Source organism: Zingiber officinale, chromosome 9B (assembly GCF_018446385.1).
Source record: "Zingiber officinale cultivar Zhangliang chromosome 9B, Zo_v1.1, whole genome shotgun sequence".
NCBI classification, from domain to species: domain Eukaryota; kingdom Viridiplantae; phylum Streptophyta; class Magnoliopsida; order Zingiberales; family Zingiberaceae; genus Zingiber; species Zingiber officinale.
In genome coordinates, this window is record NC_056003.1 from 117,074,107 (window position 1) to 117,084,423 (window position 10,317).

Below are 10,317 nucleotides of genomic sequence, written 5' to 3' on the forward strand. Positions count from 1 at the left end.
TTGTTGCCAAGTTTGTCTCTAATATTGCAACGAATTTGGGGACGAATTCAGTGACAAAAATTTTTTTGCTGCCAATTTTGTCCCTAATTTTGCAACAAATAATAAATTTGTTATAAAATTGGCAACGAATTTGGCAACAACCTAAATTTTCGTTGCCAAATTCGTTGATAATTTTCATAAGTATTTGTGACGAATTTGGCAACGAAAATACTAATTCAACTAATAAATAAATTTTCGTCCCAGAATCTAGGACGAATTTTGGGACGAATTTTGTGGATTCGTTCCAGATTCTGGGACGAATCCACAGATTCGTCCTAGATTCTGGGATGAAAATAAATTTGTCGTAAAATTATCAAGGTAGTAGTTACGATAGAATGGGGACAAATCGTTTTCGTCGCCAATTTCATCCCTATATTAAATTTTTTTTCCAAATTTAATTTATTTCTGCAATTCAATCCATAGATACATAAACACCAAATTCAAATAACAGATTATATACATTCAACACATCCTAATTTCACATACAATATTAATAATTGAACTCAACTCATAATTCAACAAATATAAGATCTCAACAAATATTACAATATCTATCTTGTTCAAGCTTCTAGAAAATATTATACAAATTCAACAACCAAATGTTATGTAAGTCCATCATCCATCCAAGAAGGTAAATAAACTAAGAATACATCAAGTCATCTTCGTCTGCCACAAAAGCTTTGCTCCCCCTCAAATCTCCTTTGCCTACATAACAACAAACAAATAAACTAGATCATGTGTAACAAGAAAGATTGTAAATATGATACGATATGCCCATGTAACAAGAAAGATTGGAAACAAGACATAACTGTGAAATTCCTTAAACATTCAAATAAATGTCCTATTTACCAATGATATGAACCATCATGTCATAGAAACGGTAAATAAAATTATAAGAAGTATCTTGAAGCTAAGTACAAGTATCGTAAATATGATACAACCTAATATAATTGGCACATCAAATTGTTATGATAATACCTATTTCACCATATCAATCAATAGCTACAAATATTCTATGTCCATGTGACATGGAGAGCATGAAAGGTATTCTTAAAATTTCCTAACATATGAAAATAGCTCAAATGAAGAAAACACAAACTAGTTAAGCTTAATTTGGTGATACTAGTCTTTTAGTACTCATGGTTATTTTGTTGCTAGGTAAACTCTAATCATAATTTGGAATTTGAACTAATAATGCAGTAGTAAAAAATTTCAATAAATTAAAAGCAATTAGAAAATAAATAAATAAATAAATAAAATTAAAAGTTTAACATGTTACTTAATACTTACTTTTTTCTCCGACCTTTAGTTCGCCTCACCAACCCTGTTAAAAACAAATTGACAATATTAATTAAAATAAAAATTAGAAAAGTTATCAAGCCATTGATTAATGTGTAAAATAGTAAACATGAGACAAATAATCATCAAAAACCATCACCACCATCATCGTTATCATCGTAGTCATCATCATCATCGTCATTGGGAGGATTCTGACTTTGAGCGGAGCTCAAATGAAGGTGTCGCATGATTAATTCTTGTTGTCGGTGCATATCTCTATCTTTCTCCAAGTTAGCCCGTTCTAGGTCTTTTGCGCCCTTTCTTGGTCTCTTTGCGATATTATTTCCTTCAGATTGCTAACCTCATCAGTCAAGGTATTTATTTGGGTCGTAAGTGCTGATGTGGAGGAAGATGTTCCAACTAATCTTTGGGTTCTGCTCAAGGAATCCATCCCCAATATCCTTCCCCCTTTTGGTCCTCCACTGGCCTCTAACCATAAACTCAAATTATTGTCAACAGACTCCTCAGACCCCTGACTATCGATACCAACTTGTGAGCATGTTTGGGCTAGCTCGAGTTGATCATATTTTTCCTATTTTTTAAAACACATACGATATTGATTAGATATAATAGAAACACATATAATATTAAGACAGTGATGGTACGTAACTAATTAAATTTAAACCATATATTAAGATAAAATAAATATTAATTCCAACTTTGACTGCTTTTGCTCTCGCCCCACTCCATGTGTTATCTTTTTTTTTTAAAAGTGCGGGTGAAAGTATCAATGAAAGAAGGCTCCTTCCCTATCTCCTTAGTCTAAAAAAACATTATTTCAAATAATGAAATAATTTGATATATATTAAAAATTTGTGAAAAGAGTGAAAAAATTATCATTCTCCGTCTATGCTCATCTATGTTAATGGAGCCTCCCGCATATATAGTACATGAGTCACCAGAATTGTGAGATTGATTCATTCTATTCAAGTCACTCCTTTGCTTACTCTCCTCCGTTGCCCAAAATATAGTGATCCTCTCCCAATTTTCTTTGGTGATGAAGTTTGGCTTTTTTCCCCCGATTCTTGGCATTACTTAATACATGTCTAATGTGATCGTCACATTTCTTTTAAAATATTCTTCGTATCTCCATTTCGTCATTCGAGTCCCAAGTATTTAAGCGTTGAAATGGAAATTTGTTTTATTATATATTAATTGTAAAATTGAAGTAAACTCAAGAAAATATACTTTGAACTCGCTCCACCAAAGTTGTTTTGTGCCCGGTGGAGTGCTTGAATATGTCATAGAATCCCCTCCCCAATGGCTGTTCACGATTCTATTTATTTCTCGAACAACTTGTACCGGATTTTCAAATCTGCATTAAATTACAAAATAACGATGTTAAATAATTAAGATAGGACTAAAAAATAAAATATTTTATAGTACTTACGAATTACCGATGGGAACTAAAGGAGCTCTATCATTCCTAAACTCAGCAAATGAGTTTCTTGCTGATTCAAGAGGATTTGAGCGGACAGGTAACTGCTCTGGGTATGGTACTTGCGGCGGCGAATATGAAACCGGTGCAGAAGGTACATGAGATGGGCCCTGCTGATGAAGGGGTGGCATAGGTACATTGGCAGGGGAATATGATGCCGGTGGAGAAGACACATGGGATGGTCCTGCCTGATTAGGGGGTGGCATAGGTTCACTGGCGGGTGATGGATTTGTCTGGTCTTGTGACCGCCGTCTACGTCCATCACGTCGAAATATATGCTGGAAATTCCAATAATTTGATAAAGTTAATTACAGATTTGATATATAACAAAAGATAATTAAAAACTTACCATTTTTATGTAAAGATTCTGGAAAAGGGGGGAGGGGGAATTTATGAAATGTCATTTCTGATGACTTGTAGAACAAATACAATGTGTTAAGAGATAAAGTAAATCAAATTATAAAAGAGACAGTATATACAATAAATTATGGGGAATTTCTTTAAATAAGCTAACAAAACTTACCCATCATCAAAAATCAAAGTCATCATTGTCATTATCATCCTCTTCCTCCTCCTCCTCTTCCGCTTCCTCCACCCACATGCCAGCCAGGCAACGGCCAGGCAGCTCCTTGCAGCGGCCAGCCCGCGCCTGGCGGCGGCCAGTCCGCGCCAGCGGCCAGCCTCGCGACGTGGGCCAGATTCGGCCAGCCAGCGCGTCGCTGAGAGAGGGAGATCCGAGAGCAGCGTAGAGAGATGGGTTTACCAATCGAAAAGCTTCCACCGCCGAAGATCACGCGGTCGTCATAGATCACGTCGTCGTCGGTCGAAGATGTGGCCGAAACCCTCCTAGAAATCGCAGGTTGGAAGGGGGAACGGGGGGGAGAGGAAAGAAATGGGGAAGAAAATAAGAAGCGTGATGGGGTATATATCTAGGGTTTTTACCATCAAATATTTTTTGTTCCCAATTTCATCCCTAAATTTAGGACGAATCTCTGGATTCGTTCCAAATTTTGGGATGAATCCTGGATTCGTCCCAAAATCTGGGACGAATTCAGGGATTCGTCCCAGAATTTATTTTTTTTTAAATAAAAGAGGAAAAAATTCAGAAGGAATAAATGTGGACCTACATATATCAGAATTTGATGAAACAAGTTTCTATGCATTCGTATCATTGTCCTAATCGTAAATATATCCATAAAAATATTTTTGACCAAATATATTGATTTTTGGAATTTTTTAATCCCAATTTGACCTATTTTTGGTGTTAAAAATTTGAATCACTCAAAATAATAAATGAAAATTATGGATGATGGTATATTTACGATCAGGACAACGATACAAACGCATAGAAACTTGTTTCATGAAATTCCAATGTCACTAGGTCGATATTTAAGGTTTCGACCACTTATTTACAACAATTCACTGTACAACACCTTTTTAGTTAGTAGCATCATATATATGTTTTAAAAAATATCTATCTAGACACATCCGAATTTCGTGAAACAAGTTTTTGTGCATTCGTATCGTTGTCCTGATCGTAAATATATCCAGAAATTTTTTTTTGACTAAATATATTGATTGGCGGAATTTTTTAATTCTAATTTGATGTAATTTGTGTTAAAAAATTGAATCACTCAAAATAATAATTTAAAATTATGGATGATGGTATATTTACGATCAGGACAATGATACAAACGCATAGAAACTTATTTCATGAAATTTCGATGTCTCTAGGTCAAGATATAAGCCTTCGGTGTTTGATTTTCTTTTTTTTTTTAAATTATTTTCCGTTTTGGGACGAATCCTGGATTCGTCCCAAAACTTAGGACGAATCCAGGGATTTGCCCAAAAATTTGGGACGAATCCAAAGATTTGTCCCAAAAATTAAATTATTTAAAAAAAATGGAAAAAAATAGGACGACTTAAATATGGACTTAGAGACATCAGAATTTGATGAAACAAGTTTCTATGCTGATCCGGTGGTAAGGCCGAGGGGCCCTCATTAGGGAAAGGTCAACGACACGTGGAGGTCAACAGTCAAAGGGGGGTCAACCCCATGGGCTCGACGAGCGGGCGGGACATGCCGATCGTTAGGCCATGACCTTCATCCGAGAGAACAACCAGCTGGCCGTGAGCCTAGATTTCCAATGAAGAAGATCATATGGCCGAGCGGGTAGTCCGCTCGGCCGCGGTGCAATGCAGGAGTAAAGGCCGAGCGGCCTGCCCGCTCGGCCAGGGTGTCAGGCTACGAGAGCCGAGCAGGCGACGACCCTGAACCTTCCCGGACAGACGACCACCTACGCTAGATCAAAGGCGAATGTTCTGGCTGAGCGGCTTGATGGGTGATCCGGGAAGAGGAAGTCAAAAAGTGTGGGGCAGTGGGGACGTCATCTCAGTAACTCCTGTTGCTGACAACAAGCATGTCCGAGGACCATGCCATACTCCGTATCGTACGACAAAGGGTTCTGCTGTCCCATTAAGGAGACGTTCAGACTGTAGCAGTATGGCGTCAGACAGGCTTTTCTGACAAGCCCATGCTGTGGTATGGTACAGGACACGTGTACACCTCGGTTTGTGTGCACTAAGCTCCCATAGCTCTATATAAGAGCCCTTAGATCTCACCGGAGGTATGCAATCTCTGATCCTGGAAGCCACCTTCTTGTTTTTCATTTGCCTGACTTGAGCGTCGGAGGGTCGTCGCCGGGAACCCCTTCCCGGCTCGACTTCTTTGCAGGTTCGCTGGAAGTCGGTACCAGTGGTCGGAGATCAACGTCAGCAGTCGGAGAGCGCCACGTACCCAGCGTCCGTTGATTCAGCGACTCGGACAGGATCAATTTGGCACCGTCTGTGGGAACGCTCCTGCATCTGATCGGAAGCAATGGACGAAGCTGGACGACCGCATACGGTGATGCTCTCCATGGAGGAGCTCGACGCTCTAATCGAGGCAAGAGTAGCTAAACTCGTGTAGCAACAGAAACAGAAGGCACAAGCCGAGCGGATGGAACAACAAGCGACGTCCGCGTCGGCAGGCCGAGCGGAGGAACATGGAATTGGACTTGATTGATGAAGAGCGAGCCAAAGCGTCCGTTCGGCTGATGGCATACCGGCAAAGGATGAAGCAGAACTACAACCGGCACGTGATCCCAAAACTTGGGACGAATCCCGGGATTTGTCCCAAAATTTGGGGCGAATCCAGGCATTTGTTCCAAAACTTAAATTATTTTTTAAAAATAAGAAAAAAATTGGACGCCTTAAATATGAACCTAGAGACATTGAAATTTCATGAAACAAGTTTTTATGTATTTGTATCATTGTCTTGATTATAAATATATCCATAAAAATATTTTTTACCAAATATATTGATTTTTTGAATTTTTTAATCCCAATTTGACCTATTTTTGGTGTTAAAAATTTGAATCACTCAAAATAGTAATTTAAAATTATGGATGATGGTATATTTACGATCAGGATAATGATACGAACGCATAGAAACTTGTTTCAGAAAATTCTGATGTCTCTAGGTCAAGATATAAGCCTTCGGTGTTTAATTTTCTTTTTTTTAAAATTAATTTCAGTTTTGGGACAAATTTTGGATTCGGATTCGTCCCATATTTTGGGACGAATCCAGGGATTCATCCTAGATTTTGGAACTAATCCAGGGATTCGTCCCAAAAATTAAATTATTTAAGAAAAAAGGAAAAAAATGGGATACCTTAAATATGAACCTAGAGATATCGGAATTTTGTGAAACAAGTTTCTATACGTTCGTATCGTTGTCTTGATCGTAAATATATCCATAAAAATATTTTTGACCAAATATATTGATTTTTGGAATTTTTTAATTCCATTTTGACCTAATTTGTGTTAAAATTTTGAATCACTCAAAATATTAATTCAAAATTATGGATGATGGCATATTTACGATTAGGACAATAATACAAATGCATAAAAACTTGTTTCATGAAATTCCGATGTCTCTAGGTCAAGATATAAGTCTTCCGTGTTTTTTTTTCTTTTTTTAAAAAATAATTTCAATTCTGGGACGAATCCATGATTCGTCTCAGATTTTAAGACGAATCCTCGATTCGTTCCAAAATCTGGACGAATCCAGGATTTGTCTCTAAATTTGGGACGAATTCTGGATTTGTTCCAGATTTGGGGTCGAATTTAGCAACGAAATTTTTTCCTGTTGCAAACTTGAAACAAAATTTTTTTGTTGCAAATTTCGTTGGTCATTTGGGTCGAAATTTATTTTTGTTGATAAATTTGTCCCAATTTTAGGATGAATTATTTTCATTCCAAACTTTTGTCCCCAAATTTATGTTTTTTTTAGTGTAGTTATGCTTTCAAATTTATCTAATGACTCGTGTATTGGGCCTAAGTCATCCATCTTTAAAATTATGACGTGGAACATTCATAATTTGTCTTTTTATTATAAAAAATTTTAGTCTTTGTAATTTTTTTTATAAAATTAATAGGATTTAGAATATTATTTTTAGTATTAATACTCACGATCAACGGAACTTAATTATCTTTGTATTAGTTGGTATCAGCTGAATAGATGACGATGAGATCGATGAACTTGGTGATGGTGTATTGCATCTTTTGAGATAGTTTAATTTATAATGCATGAGGTGTTATCATCATAATATTTAGAATTTGAATCTCAATATAATTGAGATAAATACTTTTTTTATATGTCAGTTATTATTTATATGCCAGTGGAAGTAGCAGTGGTGGTAGTTTTTCATCTCCTCCACAACCACCACCATCGCCGTTGCCACAGAATCCCCTAAAGATAGCACGGATCCATCGATTCGTTCTTTTCCTCGTCCGCAGCAGGTGCTCCTGCTTCTGAGGAACTGGGAACCCAGCAATTCTCTGAGATGAATGATGAAGAATTTGATGAGGATGTATTGAAAGATGATGATGGTGTATTACTCCGGTCAGAGGAGGGAATGTTTTTGATCATCAAAGTTCCAGCTGCTCCATCAGTAAAAAATGGACTGTGGAAAAAGGCAAGCGCTCATCCAGCAACGTCCTGTCAGCTCGTGACATGAATTAATACGGAGAAAGTAAACCGTGATGACTGAGGAGACAAGTGGATGAAGAGTGAGTTATACAAGGTGTAAGGATTACTCCCCGTCAACCCAGAAGTTCGACTCATCAACCTCAAGTGACAAACCTCCCTTCACTTACCATAAGAGATGTTGTCGAAGGAAATATAATAAAATGTGTTGGAGAGTATTTTGGTGGTAAAGAAGGTCCAAGCAAGTTCAGGTGGTGAACTTGTATCATTAACTTGTATCTGTTTCCTACGAACCTGTCAGAAGTGATTTGGTTCATGGCCCTATTGTTTGTTTTAGTAAAAGGTAATTATACTCATTTCAAGTATCCCCTCACAGTCTGTCCTCGGTTCTATTGTTACTTCAGAATATGTTGGTCCTGTTGTACATGGCCCTCCATCTTGTCCATCACTGGAGTTTGTTGGGTCAATGATTGAAGGAGGTTGCATATGATTCATTACTGAATATACTGGAGGTGAAAGAGGAAATTGCATCCATGAATGGTTTGAGTTGAAGAATACTAGCATAAAGGATAAAATTGTTATGGATGATTATCTGGGTTTAAGTATTGCTGATGTTGGTGCACGAATTGAGCTTGTCTATTCTCCTGTAAGGGAAGATGGAATCATTTGGGACACTATAGCTCCCACGGATCCTAAGGGCATTGAGCTTGTCTTGCCAAACTATTGTGAGGATAAGGAAGTTATTCCTCATAAATTATACTATAGTGGGATTGAAGGAACGGGAAGTACATTTGGTACAGAACCAAAGAGAAAATAGGCAAATCAGAACTTGTGAACAAGGCCGCAATTGCTGAGCTCCTGCGTCGTGTGTTTGATGATGATATGATCAACAATTTAAATTCAAAAGTGATTTTTTTTTCTAACATTATTTTTATTGAGTTAGGATTTTTATTTTTTATTTTTTATTTTTTAGTCTTTATCATGTTTGGGTCTTTAGTATGTTTAAATACATGTTTAGTCGTTTTAGGGTTTTATAGTTTTTTATTAATAAAAATTTATTATCATGTTGTTTCTTTCCTAATCTTGAGTTTGGTTGTCTGTCTCCTTTTATTCTTCTCAATTAACAAGGTTTAAAAAAAAATATTTTTTATTAGTGTATAAATTAACGGAACCTACAGTTATTTGTTGTATAGTATTTCAAACTGTTTTATTTAATTTTTATATGGGTCCCAATTTTTCACTATTTTATTTTTTAAAAACAAAATAAAATACATTGGTTATAGCCCACCATGCTTCGTTGCACCAGGTGAGTTATGATCGACATTAAAATATTAAGTGTTTTATCAAAACTTAATTAATATCAAAATAAAATATAATAATTTTATAAGTCAAATTTCATATTTTTTTGTCAAATTTCATATTTTATAAGTCAAATTTCATATTTTTTTGTCCAAAGCTGGTGCAGACATCAAGTAGACTGAGCCGATTTAGTCACGAATAAAGGCTTTATCCACTATTTTTTTTTTAATAAAAATTTTATTTAAAATAATGAGAGCCAATGTTGGGCTCTATGGCTTATGGGCCCATCATAATATTACTAGGTGAGTTAAAATAGACATTAAAATATTAAGTGTTTTATCAAAACTTAATTAATATCAAAATAAAAAATAATAATTTACTCATATTTTTATAATTTATATTTAGTTGGGCATAACCAGTAGAGTGGGCCGATGGGCCAACCCCAACAGAATTGGGAGCCCAATACAGAGCCACAAAGATGTGTATATTTTAATTTTTTTAAAATGCACCTTTAAATTATTACGATGAAACACTAAATTAAGTTTTCATTTAAAAATAAAAATAAAAATAAAAATAAAAATTCTCATTCAAAACAATGAATTTTATAATTTTTTTAAAAAATATATAATACACTAAAAACATTCATGATTTTAACATTTTAAATAATTAAATAATATCACATGATTAAGACATGATATATAGAATAGAGAAATACCAATCATACTCTCTCTTTTCTTTACTCTCTCGCATTTCATTTGACAATTGAGGTACATGACAACTTAGGCATCAGAGGGGTTTCGCTAGGACAACTCCCGACAAGCCCTCTGACTCGTATTATTCCTTATAAAGACGACGTAGAGTCAACTACATCACGAGAAGAAAGGTTCTACGTCATCGTTCTATGTTGTGTTGGTAGATTTCCGCGCATCATACAAGACTTCAAAGATCACTTTGGTGTGTGCATGCCATATGCGATATCTAATACTCCACACTTCAAAAGCATAGATCATAACATATCGATTTTCTCATGAATTTTAGTCACATATATGGAAGTGAATTCTTGATCATTTGAAACAAGTAGAATCCTCCTATATCAGTTAGCATTCCACTGATTGTTGTCACAAAGTTTGTGAAAAATTTCAGCAGTGGCACAAACAATAACATCCCTACTTCT

General features: G+C 35.8%; 1 long non-coding RNA gene across 1 annotated transcript; it reads right to left on the bottom strand.

Annotated features, from left to right (window-relative positions):
* Positions 1-654: 654 nt before the first annotated feature.
* LOC122022425 lies at positions 655-2,596 on the bottom strand. The gene is made up of 3 exons (XR_006122971.1): positions 2,566-2,596; positions 1,330-1,363; positions 655-744 (listed from the first exon to the last, which is right to left on the bottom strand). It is a non-coding gene; the product is annotated as an uncharacterized LOC122022425 (long non-coding RNA).
* Between the last annotated feature and the right edge of the window lie 7,721 nt (positions 2,597-10,317).